The sequence below is a fragment of the Balaenoptera borealis genome, assembly GCF_965194805.1.
Source record: "Balaenoptera borealis genome assembly, chromosome: 12".
NCBI lineage: Eukaryota > Metazoa > Chordata > Mammalia > Artiodactyla > Balaenopteridae > Balaenoptera > Balaenoptera borealis.
In genome coordinates, this window is record NC_138869.1 from 42,995,712 (window position 1) to 43,022,623 (window position 26,912).

At 46.7% G+C, this 26,912-nt stretch overlaps 1 protein-coding gene across 7 annotated transcripts in view; it reads right to left on the reverse strand.

Annotated features, from left to right (window-relative positions):
• Positions 1 to 25,560, reverse strand: part of DAG1 (dystroglycan 1) — a 64,582-nt gene extending 39,022 nt beyond the window's left edge. The window contains exons 1-2 of one of the 7 annotated variants that reach the window (XM_082348010.1): positions 23,011 to 23,185; positions 16,568 to 16,768 (exon numbers count right to left, since the gene is read on the reverse strand). The gene's annotated coding sequence lies outside the window, so the exon portion shown is untranslated. Of the gene's footprint in view, positions 1 to 16,567; positions 16,769 to 22,678; positions 22,955 to 23,010; positions 23,186 to 23,406; positions 23,690 to 25,538 lie in introns of those variants that run through there. The other 6 variants (XM_082348012.1, XM_082348011.1, XM_082348006.1 and 3 more) reach the window with 6 other exon arrangements.
• Positions 25,561 to 26,912: the final 1,352 nt, after the last annotated feature.

The window sequence follows — 26,912 nt, forward strand, 5'->3', positions numbered from 1 at the left end:
TTCATTCTCTAGTAGGTCTGCGTCTTCATTCCTGTCCTGCCCCTAGGTTCTTCAGAACCATTTTCTTTTTAGATTCCATATATATGTGTTAGCATATGGTATTTTTCTCTTTCTGACTTACTTCACTCTGTATGACAGTCTCTAGGTCCATCCACCTCACTATAAAGAACTCAATTTCGTTTCTTTCTATGGCTGAGTAATATTCCATTGTATATATGTGCCACATCTTCTTTGTCCATTCATCTGTCGATGGACACTTAGGTTGCTTCCATGCACTGGCTATTGTAAATAGAGCTGCAATGAACATTGTGGTACATGACTCTTTTTGACATCAACACCTTTTGAATACCCAGTTCTGTCTTCGTGAGCAGGCTAAGTTTCTTACTTCAACCAAGGATACAAGCTCTCCTAAGCTCTGGAGCGTTGGCTCTAGACCCTGGCTGCACATTAGAATCACCTGGGCAGGGAACGTAGCTGATGCCTGAATCCCACCCCCAAAATTCTGATGTCATTGACCGGGGTGCAGATTTCAACCAACAGTAAACCCTGCTCTAAAGATACAGCAGCTCTGAAACAGAACAGGAGGTAGACAGTATAGTTTGGGGCCCAGACCACATGGACAGCAGGTACTGAAGGAATTAAAAAACTGGTGCACAGCTGAGAAAAAGGGCTTGGAAATGCAGAAACTTACCCTCAACCCAGTATATCTGATCAATCTTCACCAGGGCAAGGACTCCTGTATTGAAATTCTCATCAGAGCCCCAGACCCACAATTCTGGATCCTCTAGAAAGTTTCTCCCACATGTCCTGCTCTCCTCACAAAACACATCAATGCTACTCAGCAGCACTGGCACCACATGAAATACCCAGGAGTGATATTGGAGTTGTTCTCCCTCCTGCCTTCCAAGCCCCAGTCCTTCTCAGAGTCGTAGTGGCTGTGGCAGTTGCTGGCTCCACTCTGATTCTGTGACATGAGCTCAAGTTGGCCTCCAGGTGCTGCCTAAGCTTGTTTTCTCATCAGTGAAATGGGGACCATGTGTCACTGACCTCAAAGGGCTACTGTCAGGATGAACTGAAAGTGATGCATCAGCCACTCAGCCCAATGTATGCACAGACTAAGCATTCCACAAAGACTGCCTTTCAATTATTATGGTTTACCCTACACTCAACTGCCATAACAAGGAGTAATCATGTTCTGGATGCTGCAACACCTTAAGGATGGCAAGTGACCCTACGTCACAGTAACCCTGCTGAATAGCTAATGTCCCCTTTATGACATGCAAAAACTGAAGTCCATACCAAGTAAGGGGCAGAGCCAGGACTTGAAGCCTGGTTCACTAGATTAACTTGCCTGAGCCACAACTGTCATCACATGGCTCTTGTGTTCTAGGCAGCTCATGACAGCTGCCCATGAATCAGGTCGACCCTCTCTGCCTGGCACACACAAAAAAAGTACTCATGAGCATTTGTTAAGTAGAGTTTTTTCCAACTCCCTCTCGCCCTTCAGCTCCCAGCCCGCTAAATGCTGCTTCCTTGGGAAACCCGCCCAACTCAGTCCCCCATTATCCAATTAACCCCCCACTATACCTTTCCTTCTTCATTAAATTCTCAGAATAGTGAGAGCAGGGGCCATATCTGATTTGCTCACATAGTCTAACGATGGCACCGGGAGAACACAGGTCAGACCCAGGTCTTCCCATGACACTGGAACCCACCTAGGGAAGAACTATGTCAAAGACCACCTGAAACACCAGGGCAGCTCTGCTTCATTGCCTCGAAAGACACTGCCATTACTCCAAAGCTCTGACAACAGAGTCAAGGGCACTGCCTCATGGAGCTGGACTTCAGGCAGTCCACAGCCTGGAATAAGGGTCCCTGGCATCAATATTCAGGCATATCCTTCCTCTTTAGAAATTAGCTCAGTGGTTTTGGTAATTTCTGTAACAGTTAAGCAGAAATAAATTGTTTTTGAGCAGGCAAGACCTTCTTTTATTTTGTTGCTAAAGTCCATCTTAGTCTGCTAATATCATGTGTTCCCTTGTTCTACTTATAACAAAAGTCAAGAACTGGATCTCCTTCATTCAAATCATGAAACTCCTTTATTCAACTGCAACATGATTAAGTAACTGAATACAAAATTAGATTTATTTTAAAAGACTTTAGTAAATAAAAATGTGTACCATGCATCCATATCCTGGTTTCTAAATGCCACTTCAACTAAAAGAAACCAAGGCTCCTTGTGGAAAGGGCTGATGCCAGGCTGGGGAAAGGAACCTGGAACATCTTGTTGCACTAGAAAGTAAGGAAGTGCTCAAACAATGATGGAGACATGTCAAAAGAACACAGGAGCCAGCCTAAAGGGGATCCCACTGGCCAAACCTGGGACAATCTGGGCATCAAAATGAATAATGACAAGAATGGGCTATACCACACTGAATAAATTATCAATGTGAACTAATATAAACAATGAATAAACAAGTGAAGGAGGTGAGAAAGCTCTTCTTTGAGTAAGATGACAACTAATTCAGAAGGAATGATGGTCTTAGAAGCATCACTGCATGCTGAAAGTAGAGGGTCAAAGTTTGATAAGGAACAGGATATTTACATAGTGTCCTACCATAAATTACTTATTAATTCCGAAGGGAAAAACAGCACCTTTAAGGAGGAAAAAACTGTCAGGTACCTCCTCAACCAGGACTGATGATCAAGACAAACCAGCAACTTGTGCCTACTCACATGGGGCTATCAAAGATGTTATTAGGACAACTGAGGAATCTGAGTATGGAATGTAGATTAGATATTATACCAATATTAAATTTCCCTCATATTGACAGATGTATTGTCGTTATGTTAAGAGAATATTCTTATTCTTAGGAAATACACAATTAGGTATTTAGGAGTAAAGGAGCACGATATTTGCCAATCACTCATAGATGGTTCAGGGAAAAAATGTACAGAGTGAAAAGAAACAGAATGACAAAGCAAAAACAAGGCAAAATGTAAACAAATGGTAACTCAAGGTAAAGAGTATTTAGGAGTTTCTTGTACTACTTTTGCAATTTTTCTGCAAGTCTGAAGTTATAACAAATTTTTAAGTTACAAAAATATAAACTGAAAAAAAAATATATATATATATAAACTGTGTGAAATGAAAAGAAAATAAGTGTTAAGAAAAAGGAATGTGGGGCATGGTCGGCCTCTCGTCTCAGAACCTCAGTTCTTCCCTGACAAAGCAGCAATATTCATCAACAGTTGTGAGGCAAAGTCAGCAGATGAGTTCTGTAAACAGTGATGGCCTAAGTAACCCTAATCCTACCACTTACCTCACACCCTCGCACTCTGCCCACTAGCGTTCCAGATTCCAGGCACCAAGGCCCCTGACTTCATGATTCAAAACATAGCCCACCAGGTCCCCAAGCCCTCCTTTATAAGGAGGGGGTAACTTAAAAGCATTTCCCTCTAGAAACACTACAAGCACAAAATGTACAAAAAAGGACTTTGCTTTAAAAGTGACTCGGATTATAATGGAAGAAAATGTGACACTGGGGCCTGAAATTACTACATTGGGCTGTGTTTGCTCAAGATTAAAAATAGTTTCATCTTTCCTTCCCAGGAGTCTTCCCTCCTGGAGGAAAAAACCCCCAACCAGACCATCACCAAGTTCAGAGGTCCCAGAGCTAAACACAAAATATGGGCAGGCTGAAACCAATGTTTCCCAGTATCAGATTCCCTATTAACAATCCCCAGGCACGATTCAGAAGATACACAGTAAGCCTCACAATGATGCCATCAGCTGTCTGGTCCTTTGAACTTAATGCAATAAAAGTAATTCACATGGAGGTAAAACAAATTTCAATAATACACTAGGCCATAAGTGAAAAGGTGGTTTCCCTCCCAGGCCTTCAGGTAAGCAGGCTGGGTTTCTTCAGGAGTTCTCCACAAATGACACATTTAATGTATCTCTAAATACATAAACTAGTACATCTCTTTTTATTTCACTCGAAGTTCAAATGGTATCACATACTTCATAACTGTTACTTTTTAAAATTTACTAGAACTGGAAGACCTCAGCCCCAGTGGGTGGATCCACTTCCTCACTACCCCCTGCTGCTTGTGGCACATACCTGTCTAAGTATCCTGCATATTTTGCTCTGAAGGGTGCTCTCTCCCTCTCAGCCCTGCATTCTTCTGGTAAGAAATCTGAGGATAAAATCCTAGATGTGGAATTGCTGGGTCAAAGGTTATGTATATTAGAATTGCTAGATATTGGCAAAATACCCTTCAATTTACATTCCCACCTAAAGATATGAGTGACTTTTCTCTTTCACTAAAATTGAGTTACTGTTAAACTCCTTCAATAACATGAGATGGAAGAGAAAGGAGTGTGGGACAGGTTGAAAGAGCATGAGACAGTTTGTCCCTCTCATATTGTTGGATTAATGGGCATAGTGGGCAGCAGGTATCATAAATTCAAGCTGGGAGTAATGGTACTTCATAGTTAGCCAGCATGAAAATATGGGAGGGTGAGCATCCAGATGACTAATGAATCAAAACATGGCACTGTTTTTCTAGTCAAACTTGACTACCTCAGAGGAAAATTGCTATGGAAAATTTATGGGCTAATTACTCCAAATAATAAGTTATCTGTGGTGCTCTTTGCTCCTATTGTGGACCAGCCCTGTGGATCAGGGTACCTTCTGGGCCCACCCTAAACAACTCTGGGCTCAGGGCAGTGGAAACACAAATACAAGTGCTGAGCCCAAGGAGAACAGGAAAGGGAAGCTAGAGAGTATTTTGAGGCTCCCAAGTCTAATCTTCGTACTGTAGCTTCACTGTTCTGAAAAACATTAACCTTTTCTAAATCATATTGCCAAATCTAAGTTTGAGGTCTATTGTTTTTCAACTGAGGGGCAGGGTCTGAGAGGAATGCTGGAGCCCGGCTATCCTGGAGGTCACACCTTCCAGACTCTTGGGGCACTGAAGAAAGAACCATCTGTCCCAGGCCAGTGCAGCCATCTGGGACAGGCAGTTGTGTGTCTGAGCACAAAAGTACTCACCAGTTCACTCTCATCTTTCACTCAGATCAGCCTAACTTGTACACATGAACAATTAATCCAACAGAAAGTGGTGCCCACAACAGTGACTGACATTCCAAAGTCCAAAGATGACTCTCCAACTCTATACCATGCTGGTTCCTGGTTCAAAAACTTCCTGGAAAACCCAGGGACATAGGCAACTCCATCAAGATGAGGAGTAACAGGAACTGGGAACCACATCCTACCATGAGGACCATGATACAAACCCCTAGTGAAGAACGCCAGGACCAGATAGGAGCATGAAGCCCTTCAGCAGCTGTTGTGGTTACATTACCTTCTACAGATACACACTAAACTATTGATGGATGAAATGACAGGATGTCTGAGATTTGCTTCAAAATAAAGGAGGGGTGGGGTAGGGACAAGAGTTGGGAGTGTGAATGGGCAAGACTGGCCAGTAGTTGATGGATGTTGGGGCTGGTGATAAGTACATGGGATTCGTTGTATTATTCTGTCTTTGACTGTACTTCAAATTCTCCACGAGAAGATCAAAAATAAAATACAACAGAGGCATACAGACAAAATTCCCAGTAATTAAAACATCAAGTACATCCAGCAATTCACTCTTAGATATATACTCAGAAGCCATGGACAAGAATGGTTCATATCAGTATTATTCATGACAGTCAAAAATTAAAACAACTCAAATGTCCACCAAGAGGAAAAGCAGTAAATTGTGGTATATTCATATGTGAAATACTATACAACAAAAGAGAACAAACTGCTGTACAGAACCACAAAGATGTCACAGACCTAACATTCAGCAAGAAAAGACAGGCACATGAAAGTACATATCATACTCTCTATCATTCCACTTACATAAAGGTCAAGAGTAGCAAAACTAAGCTCAAGAACAGAGGTCAGAAAAGTGGTTACCTTTAGGGAGATGCTGAATGGGTAAAGGCACAAGAGAACCTACTGGAAATGTTCTGTATCTTGATCTGAGTGATATATGTAATATCTAAAACTGTCAAGCTGTACATTTATGATTTATGCATTTTGCTACATGTAAATTTTGCTTCAATTGTTTTTAATAGTGACCAAAAAAAATCAAATACTACTAGTTATCAGGAGATTCCGTGAAACAACTTCATCTGTAACAGAATAGATTTTCAAAGCCTAAAGAATGAGATAATTCAGCTCTGGCCTGGGATAATTTTGATTGGGGCCTGCTACCTGCCTGCCACCTGCCCACACCTGAGGTGAAAGCAAGGACTCCCTCTAAGGACCTTCACTCTTAGCTGATCACAAACACCACAGAATACCAGAGCAGCCAACATCAGAAAACACAGCTTTAACTCCTGCTTCACCACCTAAGCAACGAGCTCTGGTTGTGGTCTTGACCTCACCAAATTCCAAGTAATGCAATTTTTTTTTTTAAATGTACACATATATTTAATCCTTCCCCTTTTTAAAATTTATTTATTTATTTATTTATTTATTTATTTATTTTGGCTGTGGTGGGTCTTCGTTTCTGTGCGAGGGCTTTCTCCAGTTGCGGAGAGCGGGGGCCACTCTTCATCGCGGTGCGCGGGCCTCTCACTGTCGCGGCCTCTCTTGCTGCGGAGCACAGGCTCCAGACACGCAGGCTCAGCGGTTGTGGCTCACGGGCCTAGCCGCTCCGCGGCATGTGGGATCTTCCCGGACCGGGGCACGAACCCGTGTCCCCTGCATTGGCAGGCAGATTCTCAACCACTGCGCCACCAGGGAAGCCCCAAGTAATGCAATTTTTAAAGGTAGTGATACAGATCTCTCACACAGGAGATTCAGCGCTTTCCTCACCGCCACACCCGCTGCTGACACCCACTCCTTCAGGCAGCTCCTGAGCAGTGCCCAGCAGCCTCTCCAGCCCTTCCACTAGCACAGTCCACACCTCCCTAACTCTGGAATTCCTTACATTCTCCTCCCTAAAGGACAACCCTCAGAAAACTTGGATTCAAAACAAGAAAACAAAACCTGGTCTACTTCCTTAGGCCTAAGCAACCTTGATGGACATACAGGATGCAAAAATCTGAATTTACATGGCTTCAAAATTATTTAAGTATAAAACTAAATGGAAGGGCTTCCCTGGTGGCGCAGTGGTTGGGAGTCTGCCTGCCAATGCAGGGGACATGGGTTCGAGCCCTGGTCTGGGAGGATCCCACATGCCGCGGAGCGACTAAGCCTGTGAGCCACAAGTACTGAGCCTGCGCGTCTGGAGCCTGTGCTCCGCAACAAGAGAGGCTGCGATAGTGAGAGGCCCGCGCATCGCGATGAAGAGTGGCCCCCGCTCGCCACAACTAGAGAAAGCCCTCGCACATAAACGAAGACCCAACACAGCCAAAAATAAATAAATAAATAAATAAATATATTAAAAAAAAAAAAAAACTAAATGGAATTTTAAATGTGTGAAATGATAGCACAACAAAAACTCTACAGGCACACGGTAAGTGTCACAGCACTGGGGAAAGGCCAGAAAAATCCTGGTACATCACATGACATCTCTTCTCAGGGGCAGCTCCCATCTGAAGGGCAATGAGCTTGCTATATACAAAGGTATAGGCCAGCCATGAGAAGAGCCCTTTTCCTCCAGATCTTCACAGCAATAGTTGACCAGGCAGCAGCTCTCTGGGATGAGCACATAGTTGCCCTCACACCAGATACCGGCTTACGCTGCCCATCAAATTCTGGGGTAAGCTGGGGTGGGGCCTCCAGACAAGAAAGCCAGAACTAGCTGATGAGTTCCTGGGCCTGGAGCCTGAGCCTACTCTCAGCACTCACTCTTGGACCTCCACATGCCATCTTCAGCTACCAGCCAGCAAGGCGACAACACTGGTAGCTGACATGCCTCCCCATTCTGTAAGGCAAGTCTCTGTACCCAGAGACTGAGACCAGCAGGTGAGGCCATGACCGCAGCCCACAAAGCTTTCTACTATCCACCCAACCTGCCTGGTCCGATGGTGCAGATATGGGGAAAGACTAGATTCTGGCTGCTCTCTAAGCTCTATCCATTTCTCCATTTCCTTACCACTGGAGCTGTCTGGCCTACATGAAGAAGCAGGAAAATCCTCTAAAATAGCTTTCAAACGCAGAGAAAATTTGTAAAACACAATACTCATAAGACAGAGTTTGAGGTGACCATTTAAGTCATCAGGAGCTACACCTTCATTTTACAGATGGGTAAACCAAGGCTTCCACAGTCCCCCAGATGGTGAGCAATCACGCAGAATGAGCATTCCTCTCCTAAGTCTCAAACAACCTTTTCCCATCACAATACCCTATCAACAAAGGGGGAAAGGAAGAGAGGAAAGCTAAAGAGTGGACAAGATGAGGGACAGACAGTAAAAGGCAGAGGAGCTGAGAATGTGGGGAGAAGAGCAATGTGAAGGAAGAAGGGAGGGCCTGAGAGGGGGACAGCACTGTGAACCCATCTCAGTGAATTAGGCCAGAGAACACATCCAGGCTTTTCCTCTTGCAACACCTGTCACACCGTGCTGGGGAAACTGGTTTGACAAGGACCACAGAGCCACTTAGAGGCTGAGCTGGGCCTAGCCTCTCCTCAGGCCCCACTGTCCTGCCACAGAAGTGGTGCTCTGGGTACCTGCTATGAGCAAAATATGGAACAAAAGGAAAGCAGCACTCCGAGGAAATACCCAAACCACCTCAGCCTTGCCAAAGGGACCAAACCTGAGGCTAATCAAGCCTTTGGATCCAGCTGCTGATTCACAGGAAATACAGAGAAGAGCATGCTCAACTGCACCTTGGGACACAATCTGCTAAATTTGGACTGTGAGAGATTCCACAGGTCTAAGGGCCCAGGTTCTTCAGCAGATAATTGCAAGGAAAAGGGACAGAGGGGAGAAAATGCAGATAACGAAACTTACAAGATATGACAACTTAAAAAAAAAAATGGACAAAATTAAACTGCAGTGCCTAAGGATATACATTTGGGAGATAAAACCATTAAAAAAAAAAAAGTAAGAAAATGGCTACAAAAAGACAGGATGGGGTCACCTTGGGAAGGAAGGGGTGAGGGGGCTGTGGCAGGGTTGGGGCCCACAGAGAAGCCTCTGGTGGAACCAATAAAGTTCTATTTCATGACCTTATAATTCACTAAGCTCTACTTTTTTTGGGGGGAGGGTGGTCTTCTTTTCTCCATTTTTATTTAATTTTACACTAGTAAAGCTTTTTAAAAGTTAAAAAATAGATTTAAAAAGATAAGATTAAGTTGGGACTTCCCTAGCGGTCCAATGGTTAAAACTCCGTGCTTCCACTGCAGGGGCATGGGTTCAATCCCTGATTTGAACTGATTCAATTTCTGATATTTTTAGTCGGGGAACTAAAATCCTGCATGCTGCGTCATGCGGCATGCATGCACGCACGCACGCACGCATGAATGAATACATAAATAAATAGATGAAGTAAACAAAAAACCAGTCCTGGAAGAGCTTGAGGACTTTGCAAAGCGGCATATGCAGAAAGAGAACCCCACCAGGAAGCATGGAACAGAGAGGGTGGCCTCACAGGCAACTGGGTGGAGACCTCTCTCTAATTCAGGGGTTTGGCCTTAGGAACCACCACTGGCTGCTCACCCAGGTCCCACACTCTCCAATAGCTCTGCTGGTTATTAAGCTGATATTGTAGCTACCTGCATGACTCCTTTATCCCTCTCAACTGGTTCACATGGCATCAGGGTTAGGAAATGGCTCAACAGGTCAGAGACACATCACTGTATACCCAAATGTCAGCTTGGCTTTGAAAATAATCTATTACTGCCCGCCAGTTCTCTAAGGTCCTCTCCCTGATCCCTTCACATCACTCTCTAAGATGGGCCTAGCCCTCCCACTCCCCTTTATGATGAATCAGAGGCACACTGACTGCAGTCACTTGCCAGGGGCATGACCCTCAGCCTCTCCAAATCACATTTTTTTCTGAAAAATATCAACTGAAGGGAAATAACTTCATCACTTCTCCCTTTTTTTTCTGGTCAGGGCAACGATAGGGCCCGTACCTCTCTCATCCATTGCCAGATCCATTCCCAGGGCCTAGCACGGTGCCCAGGGCATGACAGTGACTCAAAAACCACCTGCTGAATGAATAAACAAATAACTGAAACCCAGCGACAACAGGCCTGACTGCTGGGTGCCAAAAGACAGTCCCCTCCATAGTTCATGGGCTAGCCTGTCTTGCAAGGCTGCTTAACAGCCAATATTTCATCTTAAACACTTCTTAGATCAAATTCCTTTTTTCTTTAACTTTTTCCAATTATAAACATATATTCATTAGGTAAGCTAATGCATGTAAAGGACCTGACACAAAATACACCACTTTAAATATATATACAAAATACAAACAATCTTAATCCAGCCACCCATAATCTCTGATGGGTGTAATATTTCTGTGCTTCAGACAACCTACAAGAGCAGACTAGCTAAGGAACATGGACATCACTATGTATACCACTGGGCGTCCTGCTTTCTCCACCCCAGATCCAAATTTGAAATAAAACTGCCAAGGTCAATAATTCCCCCACAATGACAAGGAGTCTGCAGTGACTGCAATAGAAATGGACTTACTTCCACAGCAGGGTTTCTTCTCTTGTACTGAGAATCAGCTCTGGCACAGTGGCCTCCTCTGCACTGCCCTGCACTGCCCCAGGACTACTCCCAGGCTGGGAGAAGCCCTGTGGGCTCTGCTTCCCCTCTACCCTATCAGAGGATTTAGAGTGAGCATTTAGAGATTTTCAGCTCCCCGCTGGTGGTATCATGTCATTTTCTTATCTGATAACAGCCAATAGCTTTACCCTCACCTGCCTCTAAAACAAAGATCAGAGACCAAATGCCTTCACTATCTGGAAATCACCTGGAGCCTTCTCCAGTGGGAACCCACAGGCAGCTCCCCCTGAACACAGATTCATAAAAGCCGGTGCCTTCATCATCTGGAGGCTGGAACCCAACTTTTGTCTTTAGGATAATTATCCTCTGCTCAGAAGTTGGGCACTGGTGCCTGTACCCTCATCTTCCTCCCACCCCAGAGCTCTACGCTCAATTTGTCCCTCAAGGAATCAAGGAAGCCCAAAATACTTCAGGTTTCCAGGGAGGATGCTGACTTTACAGAGTAAGGTTCTGACATTCCAGACTGAGCTCATCCTACTATACAATAAACAAAAAAGTCTTAAAATTTCTGTTCTAAAGAGTTCCAACACTACAGCTCAGCTAAATTACATGCCCCAGGTACAGAATCTGCTGCTGCCCAACGTTCAACCAGGAGCACTCACTTGCTCCAAGTCTCTTAAAATGCTATCTGTTGACTGAAAAGTCAAAGTTACCTATTATAAACTACCTAGTCAATAAGTCATATGGTCACATGGGGAAAAAATAAGTAGAGGTGTAGCTCTTTGAAAACCAAGGGCTTTTCACACCAGACATGCACTGCTGTTGATACCTCAAACAGAAATAAACATTATACAAAAAAAGGAAACAAAGCACTTCCAGGCACTCAACTCACGCGGCAACCTTGCCAGTCCATGCTCCTTCTACTGCACTGGTGAGGTTCAAGAAAACAAACCTGGGCACATCAAAGAATTTCCAAAGAAACTCCTTAAAAATATAAACAATGCTGTCTAGTTAACAGAATCCTTGGTCCTCAAACTATTTTTGTCCTTTATTCATCTTGATGGGGCCAGTACCTCCAGGACGACGCACCCCAATAAGACACCACAGCACTCAAAGCTCCACAGGTGAGCAAGCAGTCAAGCTAGAGCCGCTTTCTGAGAGGTATCAATGGGCTCACGTCTAAGGCTTTTTTTTTTTTTTAGTAAGATACTACTTGGTACATATAAAATATAATCTATTATGTATGTAATTATAAAACACAATAAAAAACACCCCTGAACCAATCACATAACCTAAGAAATCAATCACATAACCTAAGATGTCCAGTCTTTATTAAATATCGGACTCTCAGTTTACACTAGAAAAAGGACAAGTGTAATAATAATAAGTAGCAATTATGGAGAGGTGTAGGGCACATTACTAGGAAGCTTTTATTTCCTCCTCAGCAGCCTATGGGGAGGATATTCTACCCCAATTTTGCTGAGGCAGAAAGGTCAAGGGCCTTTCTTAAGGCCACATCAGGATGGCAGGGTTCCAGGGGACTCAGTACCTCTGGCAGGTTCCTTCCTCAGGCTCGAGTTTCTACTGCTGAGGGTAGTCAGTGTTTTCATTGTCCAACCTCGTCACACTTGTACCAAAAATCGTGCCTGTCCTGCCAAAAAGCAAGGGCCTTCAGTGGGTAGACCTCACCTCTCGGGAAGTCATGACCCAAAAGACCATAGCATGACCAGGCACTATCTGAAAGAACAGTTCTCCTTTAGAAAACTCAATACCATTTTATAACAAGTGCTGGCATTTGCAGTGTGATCTCAGCATGGCAAATATGTTTTATTCCTTTATTTGATAAAAACAAGTGCCACTCCCAATCTTAAAACAGAGAAGGAAACGTATCACTCTGCTCAGATAGCAGGTTAAAATAGGCTAGAATTTTTTTTTCCTGTAATAAAAGAAAGAAAAAAAGGTAGGAGGAAGGCAAACATCCAGGGCAGTGCCAGTGCCGGCTGCTCCTTTCACAAGACACTTCAACAGAAGACAAAGAAATTGTACATATTGAACCATCATGGAAAGAATGGAATTTTTTTTACTATGATCAAGAACAATTTCCAGGACCATTCCAAAGTCAACCTACCTGAGTTTTAGAGGAGCAAATTTCTCAGCAGCCTCCCATGCAATCAATATAGCCCTCAAGTAGAAAAGCCCTTCGCCAATTCCAGAAAGGCTTGACTAGGCCTCCTCCATCCCCGCTACCACCACCACCAACTCACTCACCTACCCTTCATGGAACCTGCTAAACAACAGCTGATCACAAATCTGGCTCCTTATCTGAAGCCAACACCCCCGAAAGAGAAACAGCCAGTGACCTCTATCTGTTCACTCATCAAAACCAAAAATATCTCATACATTTTTTTCCAGGGACACACTTGCCTGGGGTCAGGAGAAGAACTGCCTGATGGGTAAGGCAGTCTGATATCAGGAGAGAGCTCCCATATCCAGAACAAACCTGTTTTTTAAAAAGTTGAGTCTCTCTGGCTTCCCCTACACCATATTCTGGCATTTCACATCTTCAACAAGTTCTACAGTTGATTAAGGCCAAAATAAGTTTTTCCTCGGCTTTACTGAGATATAATTGAAGGCCAAAATAAATTTGAAAAACAAGAATTTGAAGTCCAATTTCATTCACAAATAGATTAATCCTATGCTTCCCAGTAGATTCAGAACACTGGGCCTCCCCAGTGGCCTGGAGGAACTGCCCAGCCTCCTGTGACCTGGCACTCAGTCACCCTTGGGAGCAGCAGGCCTGCCTCTCCAAATATGGCCTGAGATCTGCCCCAAGAGTGAGCTCAGGCCTGCAAAGGGGTCCACAAGAATGTTTACCAAGACTGACAAACTTAGAGGGCAGCCCCAGGAGCAAACAAAGCACAAGCACCATCCCTCAGAACACTCCTGAACAGCAGGGCAGCATGTGAGGAAATGACTGCTTGCTGGGCTTCTGGCCCCTCAGCACCCTGTAACCACAGCAGACCAACAGAGAGGCCACGGCAGGCCTGACACTTAAGCGGAGGGCTCTGCACAGCCCACAATGGGCCCCATTCTCCCTGGAAGCTCATGGCAGGAGGGCAGAGGGGAGGCCAGGACATTCCTTCACCCCCTCACATGGAGGGAAAGGGCACAGGCAGCCCAGGGCATCAGAGGCCTGCATAAGAAGAAAGCCTGAGCAGCCATTTTCCTATCCAGCTGCACAAATCAAAAAGGGCCCCTCCTAAAAAAGCAGAAGGGAGTCCTAAGGTGCCAACTGATTAAGTCATGCGGATTAGATGACCTACACAGGAGTCCTCTCTCTGGGCAGCAGTGCCCAACTAGAAGGAAAAAAAAAAACACCACCACTCAGGGCGCTGAGGGGACAGGGGACCCCACAGCCCCCGTCAGCCCAGGGCTGGTACTACAAGCAGAACAATCAACTTTTCCTGCTAAAGATTTCTTCCCAGTGCCAAGGAATCCAATCACTTTTTAAACTACTTTTAAAACTGGAAAAAGCACACGTTCAGACTGGCAAACACAGTATGTTAAGTCTATACTATTGGGACTTCCCTGGTGGTCCGGTGGTTAAGAAACCGCATTCTAATGCAGGGGATGCGGTTCGATCCCTGGTCGGGGAACTAAGACCCCACGTGCTATGGGACAACTAAGCCTGTGCACTCTGGAGCCTGAGTGCCATAACTAGAGAGAAGTCCGCTCACCATAACGAAAGACCCCCACATGCCACAATGAAGACCCAATGCAGCCAAATAAACAAAAAAAAAAAAAAAATTTTTTTTTTAAAGTCTATACTATTGACCCTTCTGACAAAATATTGTGATCCCTTCCAGGTAAGCAGAAGCAACAGCTGGTAGCACAATCCAGAGAAGGAAAGGAGACAGGAATCCTACTGTTATCTATTTGTGACTTTAGTGAATTCTATTTTTAGATCTTTAATAAAGAGCTTCTCTTCTAGTCTCCTCTTACCAAATTTCTCTCCTCAGGCAATTCAATCTTCCCAATATTGCTCAAAAGTCTAAAAATATAAGACGCTTATTCAGGTATGCTTAACATAACAGGTAAAGCAAAGTTCGCTACACTTCCTCGTTTTCCACAAGACCCAGAATCCACCCCTGTTCAAGGGCTACTCATCAGGCTGGTCTCCACCATTAAAAAATCCAGTAAGCGAGAGACTTCTCTGGCAGTCCAGTGGTTAAGACACCATGCTTCCAATGCAGGGGGCATGGGTTCGATCCCTGGTCAGGGAACTAAGATCCCACGTGCCGCGCGGCAAGGCCAAAAAAAAAAAAAAAAAAAAAATCCAGTAAGCAAGGCTCCCAGAGGTCAGGGCAGATCCGATGCAAAGACAATCTACCAGCCCAAGCAGGAGTATACACAAGACATTTACAGTGATGAGAGATGCATATTTTATGAAAGCATTTCATAGTATAATAAGGGCCCAGAAAATGGATGGTATACTGGGTGCTGATTAACAGCCAAATAAAAAGGAACCAGTATTTGCAATTCCATTATTAACTTTATAAATTTTCTTGGCAAAAACTGGTTAGAGAATCAACCCAGCCCTGGAGAACAACTAAGCTAATTAAAAGAGGCATTTATGAAAACCAAGGCAGAACTGGTTCACTTCTGTCATAGACAGCCTTGGGAATCTTCTTCAGTAATCCCATATCAACCCCTGGAATTCCTAGAGTAAATGTCCCCAGTACAGTGAGAGGGAAAACACAGACAACCATAACATTTGCCAAAACAAGCATCTTCCAATTCCACGAATCTGTTTCAATACATATTAGAAAGAACTCTGTAAGCAGTGCTTCTTGTTTGTCGATTCCCATACTCCATACACAAAAACTCAACATTCATAGAAATGAAGAGCAAATACCAAAACAGACCAAGCTGGGCACCGTCCTCTCTTTCCCTGAGTATGACACGTCCTTCCAAATGTTTCACTCATCCTTAAGCTCCCCTCAACTGGCACACTCCCCTATACTTAGGGTATCCAAGGGCTGTGACTGCCTCAGGAAGAATGAATCTGTGGCTACACATACCCCCAATGGCAGGGAATATCGAGTCTAGGCCTCTACGTGACTATAATAATTGCATACCCATGCAAGTCACAGAAAAGGAACTGGGGAAAATGTACACAGTGATTAAAAATGAAAATCAATAAAAACCTGCCTTACTTGATGTTATAGATGTGCTCCTCCAAAACTGTAAGTCACACTGCACTTTTTTCAAAAGTTTTATATTTAATATTGTGGTAATAAAAAGATTCTAAAAAAACTTTATGCACAAAGATGTTAACTGCAACATTACCTATTATAACCAAAGTAAGATTAACAACCATGTAAGAACTGGGGACAGGTTAACCATCAAAAATGTTATAATTATAGAACAATGATCATGCTATCATGCTGGGAGGGCAAAAACAAGATTAAAAATTAAATTTATACTCTAACCTAAACTCAGTAAAAGTGTTGCCCAAGGGCCATCTCTGGAGGACACCCAGGAATCAGGGGATAACGGTTGCTCCTAGGGAGGGAAAGCAGGGACTTAGGGGGTGGGTGGAAGAAAGATTTCTTTCCCCTGTACAATCCTTTTGAACTTTTTGAGTTTGAACCATGTGTTAGCATTTCCTACTTAAAGAAAGAATACAGTTGGGGGACAAGGGATTTTTCCCTTCCTTTCTACTTTTTTCTTCCACATTTCTTATTTTAAATATATGTATTATTTAATACAGCTTTTCCCCCACTATAGTGTCTTAAAATTCCGTGATCATTTTGCCAAGTACGTGATTATCCACCATCTTTCTTTCGCAGAAATCTCCCTTTTCAAGTACCTTACCTCACCTTCTAGTGCGAGGCTGCTTTAAAAGCCTTATCTTGGCGGGACTTCCCTGGCGGTCCAGTGGTTTAGACTCTGTGCTTCTACTGCAGGGGACACAGGTTTGATCCCTGGTTGGGGAACCTAAGATCCTGCATGCTGTGCAGCACAGCCAAAAAAAAAAAAAAAAAACCAGCCTTATCTTCCTGGAGAACAGAGGCCCTACAGGAAAAGAAGGAACCAATATTGGTGAAAGCTCACAACCGAAATAGAATTACATACACCACAATGACCACCTCCAAAGGAAGTGGGGAATGCCACTTAGTCTCCCGCCCACACCACCAATCAGTCACCCTTTATTTATTGTCAAAGGGTAATAAAGAAAACGAAATGTATTCTGTAGAGTCAATCCAGGACCAAAAATTATAAACAGCTTCAAAAATATAAAATTAATTCCAATCTCTAAAATTTAGACAGTGGTATTTTCAAAAACAATTAGCTCAAGAAGGTATAACTGAGAAGCAAAACCTCAACACTAGTAAATGTACCCCATGATGTACAGGATAAAGACATTGTCATAAAAGTGATTTTTTAGGGACTTCTCTGGTGGTGCAGTGGGTAAATCTCTGTGCTCCCAATGCAGGGGGCCCGGGTGCAATCCCTGGTCAGGGAACTAGATCCCGCACACGTGCCGCAACCAAGAGTCCACATGTCGCAACTAGGAAGCCCGCATGCCGCAACTAAGAAGTCCGCATGCTGCAACTAAGACCTGGCACCGCCAAAATTTTTTTTAAAAAGTGATTTTTTATATTCAGTTGATTATTCCCACTAGAATCCTATTTTTAAAATATAAATTAAGTCAACATACTGCAAAAGTTTCATTCAGATTTACTTCACTCCAACAGAGAACACACAACAGTTTCACCAATTTAGACACGCTCTGTTTATGATATTGTACCACAGCATCCCATCCATCCTTCCACCCTGGACCCAGAGCAAGGTTAAGAAAATGCTTAGCTATCAAACCTAAGAAACAGGAAAATAGGAAACCCTATTCATTAAGGCTAAATTAAGCACTCTGGCTGGTGTAATTTTGTAAACTACTCTAAAATCCTATTTATAGAAATTGCTATCTGAGCAGTATTACTGACTAATGATCAGAGTGAAGAGGGACTGTCAAAAGTCAAATCAGGTTATGCAACTCACAGGCAGACTGCTTTAAATCAATACCCAGAGGCATGTGCACACAAAGACCTACTGGGAAATGACCAGATCAATCAGTTGTATATTCAAAACCACCATCACCTTACTCCAGAACTGGAGTGTCAACACAGGAAAAGGAGAGAAAGATGGGGGCTTAAGAAGCAACAGCACAGGGGCTTCCCTGGTGGCACAGTGGTTAAGAATCCGCCTGCCAATGCAGGGGACACGGGTTCAAGCCCTCGTCCAGGAAGATCCCACATGCTGCAGAGCAACTAAGCCCGTGTGCCACAACTACTGAGCCTATGCTCTAGAGCCCACGAGCCACAACTACTGAGCCCGCGAGTCACAACTACTGAGCCCATGTGCTACAACTACTGAAGCCTGCGCGTCTAGTCCGCAATGAGAAGCCACCGCAATGAGAAGCGTGCGCACCACAACGAAGAGTAGCCCCCGCTCGCCACAACTAGAGAAAGCCCGTGCGCAGCAACGAAGACCCAATGCAGCCAAAAATAAAATAAATAAAATAAATTTATCAAAAAAAAAACAACAACAAAAAAAAACAAGAAGCAACAGCACAATAACACTGGCAAAGGCACAGAAACACTCTTTAACATGGAGAAGGGAGAACACTTACTCCAGAAAAGGAGGGAGAAATCCTTGACCAATATACAGGACACATTGAAGACCATACTACCTGTATTCTCACTTTGAGTTCCCTTAAGGTTCAATACTCTACACCCCATCTGAGTCCCCTTCGACGTTCACACCACCATTTCTTGCTCCTCTGATACTCTGGAAGCCTCTAGCCTCCAAGCGGTCATACTCTGCAGTGGCTCAAATCTAAACAATGTACCCCGGAACCTGGAATATTGAATCAAACTTCTCATTGCTGACTTCCTATACTGGCTAGGAAAAAAACTCATGAGACTTCACTCTTAATTCTTGCCCATCCACAAAATGTATCTGTCAACACTTGCAATTCCACTAGGCTAGTTATGTGCCTCTTATCAAGAAGGCTATGACCAAAAAAAAAAAAACCCAAAAAACCCAATTTAAAAAAGCAAGCACAGGTAAAGGGGCTCTAACTTCACACCATCACGGGCCACCTTTAGTTTGCCTTGCACAAGTCAAATCTGTGAGCCAGTGGCGATTCTTTAACTGAATCCAGTCTAAAGCTACATTACGGGGGACTTCCCTGGTGGCCCAGTGGTTAAGAATCTGCCTACCAATGCAAGGGACACAGGTTCGATCCCAGGTCGGGCAACTAAGCCCGCACTCTAGAGTCCGTGTGCCACAACTAGAGAGAAGCCCGAGCACCGCAACGAAGAGCCCGTGCACCGCAACGAAAAGATCCCACATGCTGCAACAAAGATCCCCCGTGCCGCAACTAAGACCCAATGCAGCCAAATAAATAAATAAGTATTAAAAAATAAAGCTACATTACACCCACCATGATTCTGAGTATCCAAAACTATATAGACATTTTAATTCAAACTATTCCTCTACCTACCAAGTGGGTCAACGAATCATGCTTTCTCTTTCATAAGTTCACTTCTTCCTTGCCATCTTACCTGCCTGCCACAAAGACTCAAGCCTTCTCCCATTCCTGCAGTCTAGGGGGCCCCTCTTTTTTTTTTTTTGTCCACACCACTCAACTTGTGGGATCTTAGTTCCCCGACCAGGGATTAAACCCAGTCCTCGGCAATGAAAGCGCAGAGTCCTAACCACTGGACAACTGGGGAATTCTCTAGGGGCCCCTCTTTATTTGGAGTTTCTCAAGTCCTCACCACTGCTTGGCTGATGCAGCCTTACATCCTCATCTTTTCACTGTCAACCTCCTGCCTCTTCCACTCAGTGGTAGAGCCCTGCTGGTACCAGAACCATTCAGGTCCCTAACATCTGCTGAACTGGCTCATCTTGAACCTTCTTTATCTCTCTTCACTCCCCTGCTGACCACTGTTCTTGTTCAGATCCAGTGTCTCCCCCACTGGACCACAGCAGTAACCAACCTGCCTCTGGTCCAGCCCAGCCTCAACATTCACAGTGAGGGCTCACTTCTTAAAACCCAGAGCTGATCCAATCACAGCTGTGCTCCAAGATCTTCAAGGTTTCCTGTTCTTACATAATACCAAACTCCTCCACGTGGCATTCTGACTGCAACCCAACCTTCCAGAACAAAAAAAGTGCCCAGTCTTCTCCCTCCCACCCCTTTCCTCTGCTCATTTCTTCTTCCACAGAATTGTGACCTTCTTGCCACCACTCCTTCACCAATCAAACCACTAACCGTTCTTGAAGGTCTAGCCCAATGCAGTTCTTCCCTAAAGTCTGCCCTCTCCAGCCTAGGACCCAAGTTCCTTGGCTTACTTCAGCATGGTACCCACAGCAACCAGCACAGGCCTCAAGAAGGCTCTGACAAACCCTAGGTTTCTGAAAAATGGTCCCACACAACATGTTCCTGGAGTTCCACGTGGGATCACTGATCACCTTCCCATATCGTCCTGGCATTCTGCCCACCACCAGACACCTGGGCTTGGTCTTTACCAGAGAAGGACCCAACCGAGGTCACCATTATTAGTCTGATATAACAGAAACACAGATGGGTACAGCCAAATGTTCAGCCCGGGTTCAAATCCTAATTCTGCCACATGACAGTTGTGTGACCTTGGGAACATTCCTTCATCTATGACTCGGTTTGCTAAGCCACTATAAAGGATTCTCATAAGCATTAGCAACGGTGCATGCAGAGCAGAAACACAGAAGGCCCTCGACTGTGGCTGATGTAGATCCATCGTGTCACTGGCCCAGAGCACAGGGAAGGGTGGAACAACTGTGAGGTAAAGGACTGAACATGCTCCCGTCTGCCTCAACAGGGATGAACACACATCTACTCTCAGGGGTTAATATACCAGCCCTAAAAAAAAAAAAAAAAAAAAAATACCAGCCCTGCCCAAGAAGAAATGCAATGCAGTTCAAGTGAGAAATAAGGTTGTTTAAGGTTTTTAACAAACAAATGCCATGCTTTTCCTTTTCTAAATAATCCCAGTCTAAGTTGCCCCAGGGTCCCTCCAAATCCCACCATATTCGGTGTTTAAGAGGCACCAGCAAACTTGCAGAAGACCTGGTTTAAAGCCTTGGTCATGCTAAATATTCTGGCCCACACATTCCTGAATGCAGTCTCCTCCCCCATCACAGCTTGGTATTCCCTTTGCTCAAACTTTTCAGCCAGTCTCTTGAGCTGGCTCCTTCTCTCTCATCTCTCCTCTAAGGGCCAACCTCAGAGCCAGAGGTCCTTTTCCCATCCCCTCCCTGCCACTACCTATGTGGCCACCAACAAGATCTTTCTAAACATGGGTCTGGACCATGCCACTCAACTGAGGAAAAGCCTTCCCAGACTCCTGCACCTTGAGTATGAAGTTTGAACTACTAAGCACAACAAGAAAGGCCTGGGGCTCCCACCTGTCATGCTGGAGGACTCACATGTGCTACTTTAGGCACTCATATACATGTGGTTCCCTGTGTCCGGACCTTGCTGTCCCCCAGCTAATTTCTGCTGGCCCTGCAAGCCTCAGCTCAGGAATTCCCTTTCTCCTCAGGCTCCCAAGCACCATCTGAGCACACTTAGTGGGCAGACACTATCAATCATAGGTTCCCCATCCCCCACTGTCCACGAAACTGAGTTCCTTAAGGGCAGAACCAGTCTCTTTTACATGGGTCCCCTGGACCTACCACAGAATTTGGTAAGCAGTGATGCCAAATATTTGTTAAATAAATGAATGTATTTTGCTAAATCAATTTTTCAGAGCAGTAAAGACTGGCTCTCTGCCTCTTTCAACAGAGGCACGTAACAACACAAGCTTTCATGTTCCAACCAGATGTTTGTTGCCTATATAGTAATGCTTATTCCTACTTTCTTACAGTATCCCACAGGCCTTAAACAGGCTCATATCATTCATCCAACTCCCTCCTCAAATCTCACTCCTCCAAGAAATGGCTCCTCAGCCTCCTTTAAGCATGTAGGCCAGGAGCTCTTATTACTTGGCTCCAAGGCAAACAAAGTTCAATTCAACTTCTTCATATTCAAACTATGCCTCTAATGTTCAATTCTTTTTCTAAAAAAGGACATCCCAAAATTATGTCTCTGAACGCTTGAGCATAGAACAACCTGATAAAGTTACAACATCCCACCTACACCAAACTCCAAAACACCTGGTAGCACATCCAACTCTTTATCTGGACTTATGTCCTATAAACACCACCCTCCCTGCAGAGTTTGGCTTCCATGCCAGGAATCACGTCTACTCGCTTATTTAGGGAAACAGCAGGCCGGGCTCTTAAGACAACTCTAGGCTATAACCGTGCTGTCCCAGGCTGTAGCTCTCACCAAGACAAAACTTCATGATCACCATTAAAACTAATTCTGAAGTAAGTTTACAAATTTAAGAGCTTCTCAAGTCATAGAGATTAAAATATCCATTTTAAATTAGTAGTTGAGTTCGTATGAAATTAACTCGGAATTTACGGCAGAAGGATTCTAAACCGAGAGAGCATTTTCTCTGGAGACATTTTCCAAATATACCCGCGGGTGAATATGGTTTTCCAAACACCAAAGAAGCCAAGTGTGTATATGTGTGAAGGGGTGACCCCAAGGCTCTGAGCGGCTCAGGATCCAGCGGCTGCGGCGCCTCCTGAGGGGCTCAATGCCCCATCCTCGGGCTCCGGCCAAACTGGGCCGCGCGACCCTCTGAGGAAGCCCGGGAGACAGTCCGCAGGCCGCACACGCCCGCGACCGCCGCGCGTCCCCTGGAGCGCGGCCCGGGCTGAGGCCTGGCCCACCGCCGCGGCGCGCAGCCCGGGCCCGGACGCCCCCAGCCTTCGCCTGAGGGGCCGAGAGCAAGGGGCGGCTCTACCCGGGCCGCGTCGCCGCCTCACCCGCAAGGACGTCCGCGACCGTGTCCCCGCCCCGAGCCAAACAGCGAGAGCAGCAGCAGGTGTTCCTCGGAAGGCTGGGCCAGCGACGGAAATGGGGGCCTGGGCTACCAGGCTCGGCGGCAGTGGACGGGCGGCGCACTCACCGAGCGCCGACGGGCGGGCCGCGGCAGGTGCTCGCTCTTCCCGCCCGCGAGACACCGCCGCCGCTCCCCGGGGACACGGCGCGAAGCTCCCGCCGCCGCCGCCGCCGCCGCCGCCGCCGCCGCCGCCGCCGCCGCCGCCGAGCCCGAGGAGCTCTAGCGCCGCACCGCAGCCTCGGCGCGAGCACGTACCGGGCAGTGAGAGGGCGCGGAGCGCGAGGGCGGGGCGCGCGACCGAAGCCTAGCAACCCCCTGACACGCGAGAGCCGCAGCCAATCCCGCTGCCAGCTCCGCGCGGCGCCGACCGGCAGTCCCCGCGACCCCCGCTTCTGCCTGCGTCGGCCGCCCCGCAGCGCGCCGCACCCGCGCACAGGCCCCGCCCCCCGCGCCGCTCTGCTTATTGGCCCGCCACGCCCCCGTCTGAAAAGACACGCCCCGTCCTGGAAATCCCGCCCGCGGCGGGCCAGGTCCGTACCCGCGACACGCCCCGGCCCGTCCGGGTTACCCGGAGAGCTCAGGAGTGGGAGTGGGGGAGGGGCGCCCCGCCCAACCTCAGGCATGTGGGCCCCTGAGAGGCATCCAACCTACCTGGGTGGTCAGGCCCGATAGCTGGCCCGGCCACAACTGGCCACCCATAGACTGCCTTCCGCCCTCCTGACTTCTGTCGAACGCAAATCAGGTAATTTTAAGACAAGAAAACAATCAGGAAGCGTCCTCCAAATTGCGAAGGATGATGGCCCCGTTGCCCGACTCTTATACTGATGAGGAACTGAGGCGAGGGCCGAGGGCCGGAAGGGCAGGAAGGCTGCCCCTCTCCGGGGGCCTAGCCCCCAGCAGGCGGGGGTGTCCGGGAAGCGCCTCAGGCCTGACCCTCCTCCCCTCCTCCTGCCCTGAACACCCGGAATCCGGTGCCTCCTCAGCCGCCAGAAATAGCTCTGACCCGCTGGCGCTGGTCACTCACTCGAGGCCCGCATTCTTTCAGGGAGTTGGGGGAGTAAAGGGCAGGGAGTTGCTGCTGAGGTCTGTCTCCCTTCAAGGGGAGGGTCCTAAAAATGCTCTCACTCCCCAGGGCTTACCTAGGCCCACTATCTCAAAGACCCCCGACAGTTACTGGACGGGTATAGGGATGGGACCCGTGGTGGGCTCTGTTCCCCAAACCCTGTGCAGGATGTGTCCATTCCCTCCTGGGCCTGTGGCCAGGCTGGAATTCCAGGCCCGCACTCTTGTCAACGAGTACATTCTGAACACAGAACGGGCTGTTGCCTGCCAGGGGTTCCTCCCGGAATCCGGACAGCCCTGGGTCTCCCCTGCTTTCTCCCCTCCTTAGGAAGGACTAGAAGAAGCAAATTTCAGAGAGAGCAAAAAGGAATGCCTCATCTCTCAAACACACATACTTGTTTGTGATGCGTTATACTTAAATGCTTAGGCTCCAAACTTCATTCACACAGACCAGAAAAAGAAGTAAAAACCAGGAAAAAAGCCCCAAATTATCCCTTGGACGTTAAAACTAAAAAATTTATGGTCTTTCAAATCCAGTTCTAAAATTCTCCTGCTTCAAATAGGCTAAAAATGCAGCACAGGGAGATCAGCTCGCTGCTCTGTGACCACCTAGAGGGGTGGGATAGGGAGGGTGGGAGGGAGACGCAAGAGGGAGGAGATATGGGGATATATGTATATGTATAGATGATTCACTTTGTTATAAAGCAGAAACTAACACACCATTGTAAAACAGTTATACTCCAATAAAGATGTCAAAAAAAAAAAGGCTAAAAATGTAGAAAATTATTTGGGTTTCTAAACAAAATACATTCTTTCCATTCACTCCTTCAGCTTGCAGAGTTTCCCTGCCACCCACAAACGCACACCAGACACTGCTTTGCAGCCCTAGGTTCTGCTGGGTATTTTAGTGTCTGACTGTATAATTATATATATATATGTTTTCCCAAAACAAAAGACAGCAGTGAGTACAGGCCTCATCCCTCCTACCGTCTACACAGAAACTGCTAGCTGCTCTTTAGTCCTCAATGACCATCCATGGATACTAGAGTAACTCCCCTTCTTCATTTTTGGCACTGGTCTTGCTAGATGAGGCACCGGGCCTCACTCTGGCCTCCAGGGTCCCAGCACCCCATGCCCAAGCTCCCCCAGAGCTCTGGCCATGGGAAGGTCTCTACCTCAACCAGCTGGTGCCAAAAGGTGGGATAGGCCCTTCCTAGTCCTAGGAGGAGGGGAGAAACAACCAGAGTTTGCCTGAAGCCCTTACAGCCAAATCCTTCCAGCCCCTGCCTCTCCAGGTTTGGAACTCACTTGGAGATGCTGTTGTTCCAGGCTGGCCCCAATGCTCTCCCCCTTCCCCAGCCCTCCAGCCTTGGCAGCTCCCCCCACAAGACCAGAACAGATGTGAGCTCTGGGTCTCATTGCTGGCTTCTTCTTTTTTGTCTGGAGTTGGGGTTCCCCCAACCCCCTGTTCCTTCAGGCCCTAGAAGGCAAGAGGCCTGGATGGCCAGCCTCTTGGGGCCTAACCAGCCCCCAGTGGAGCCCAACCAGCCCCCATGGAGCCCATAGAGAGAGGTGGACAGTCTTCATGGGCCCCTAGGTTGGGTGGGGGCTGTAAAGTCAAGGCCCTGTTACTCCCTATAGTCCTGAGAATTGAAACCTTTCCTCTCCTGGGGCTCCCACAGCTCACCCTAGGACTCAGCACAAGGTCCCCAGTGACTCACCCTTGGGAGCTATTCTGGAACCCCAGCAGTGCCTAGGCCATCCTAGATCAGGCTTGGTGTTCACTGCCAGTTGGAGGGCACAGCCAAGAGTGAGGCCCAGGGCACACCCAAGAACAGCTGCCCAAAGGGCCCACATGGTATGGGCTCAGGGAGAACTGATCAAGAGACCAAGAATGAGGCTATTTAGGCATGACAGTCAGCCCTCAACTCTCCTGGCCATATAGCCTCCAGTGCTTCCTCCACCCTCCAATTAGACCCCCAGCCAGAGGCTTCAGGAAGATTATCAGATTGAGGTTTGTCTTCCCCTCGAGAGTATGAGCCCTTGAGGCCAGATATGTGCACCTGCTTGATCCCACATTGTAACGATCACCTAACAGCATGCACATAATAGAGGCTCAATTTCTGTTTGGAAAAGAAGGAATCAGGGGATGCTGCCTGCCTCCCTTCTCGGTTGGCAGTTATCCCCAAGGGTCTAAGCCTTGTACAAGGCCCAAAGCAAATGTCCCAGTGCTTACTTGGTGCTGATATGGGCTAGGACCTTGGTTCTAGCTCAGGTGAAATCCAGCAGACACCTACTTGGGCCAAACTTTCTTCTGGTCCTAGGCTTCCAGGCCTTTTTCATTCTGGCATATTCCCAAGGAACCAAGGGCCAAGGGCCAGTGCCCAGCCTCAGACTTCGATGGGGAGGGAGGCTCCTGCTACTGATCCTCCCCAAGACCCAATGGAGAGGGGCAGGGGTCAGTGCTGGCTGAGGGTGGAGGCTCCTGGTCCAAATGCCAGGCCTGCAGGTCTGCCTGAGGCAGTGGGCTGGCAAGCAAGGCCAGCCAAATCAGGGCAAGGGCGGGGTCCCTTTTGTCTGGATTTAACAGAAGGCAGATTGTCCAGCAGCTCTGGCAGAAAGAAAGGGCTGATAAGTTCATCCGGGAGAAACTGCTAGTAGGCGTGTTTGCGGGTCAACACCAGTCTTCCCAGAAATCTTCTCCTTCCCTTGCAGAGACCTCAACTGCAGCACTTCCACCAGACCCCTTCATACATGTCTGGCATAGGGCCTTCCTTTCTAGTCAACCAGGCAGCTGCTTCTGCACCTGGCCCTCCAGGAACATACAGTCCTGTGGGGACAGGAACTCCACAGCAAGGGTGAGGGTTGGTCGAATGAATAAAAGTCGCCTCTCCCCTTGATGGACACATGTCCACTGCCCTCTCCCTCAGTCACATTCCACTCCCTTTTGGCTCTGGGATAAGACAGTCCCCCAAGGCCAACTTTGGGTGATTATTCTCAAATCACTGGGCCTGTGGCCTTGAGCACTGGACTAAACACCAGATTAGGTCTGGTCTGGCTGAGGAGCCAGTGGAGGCAAACAAAGCTGAGGCGCC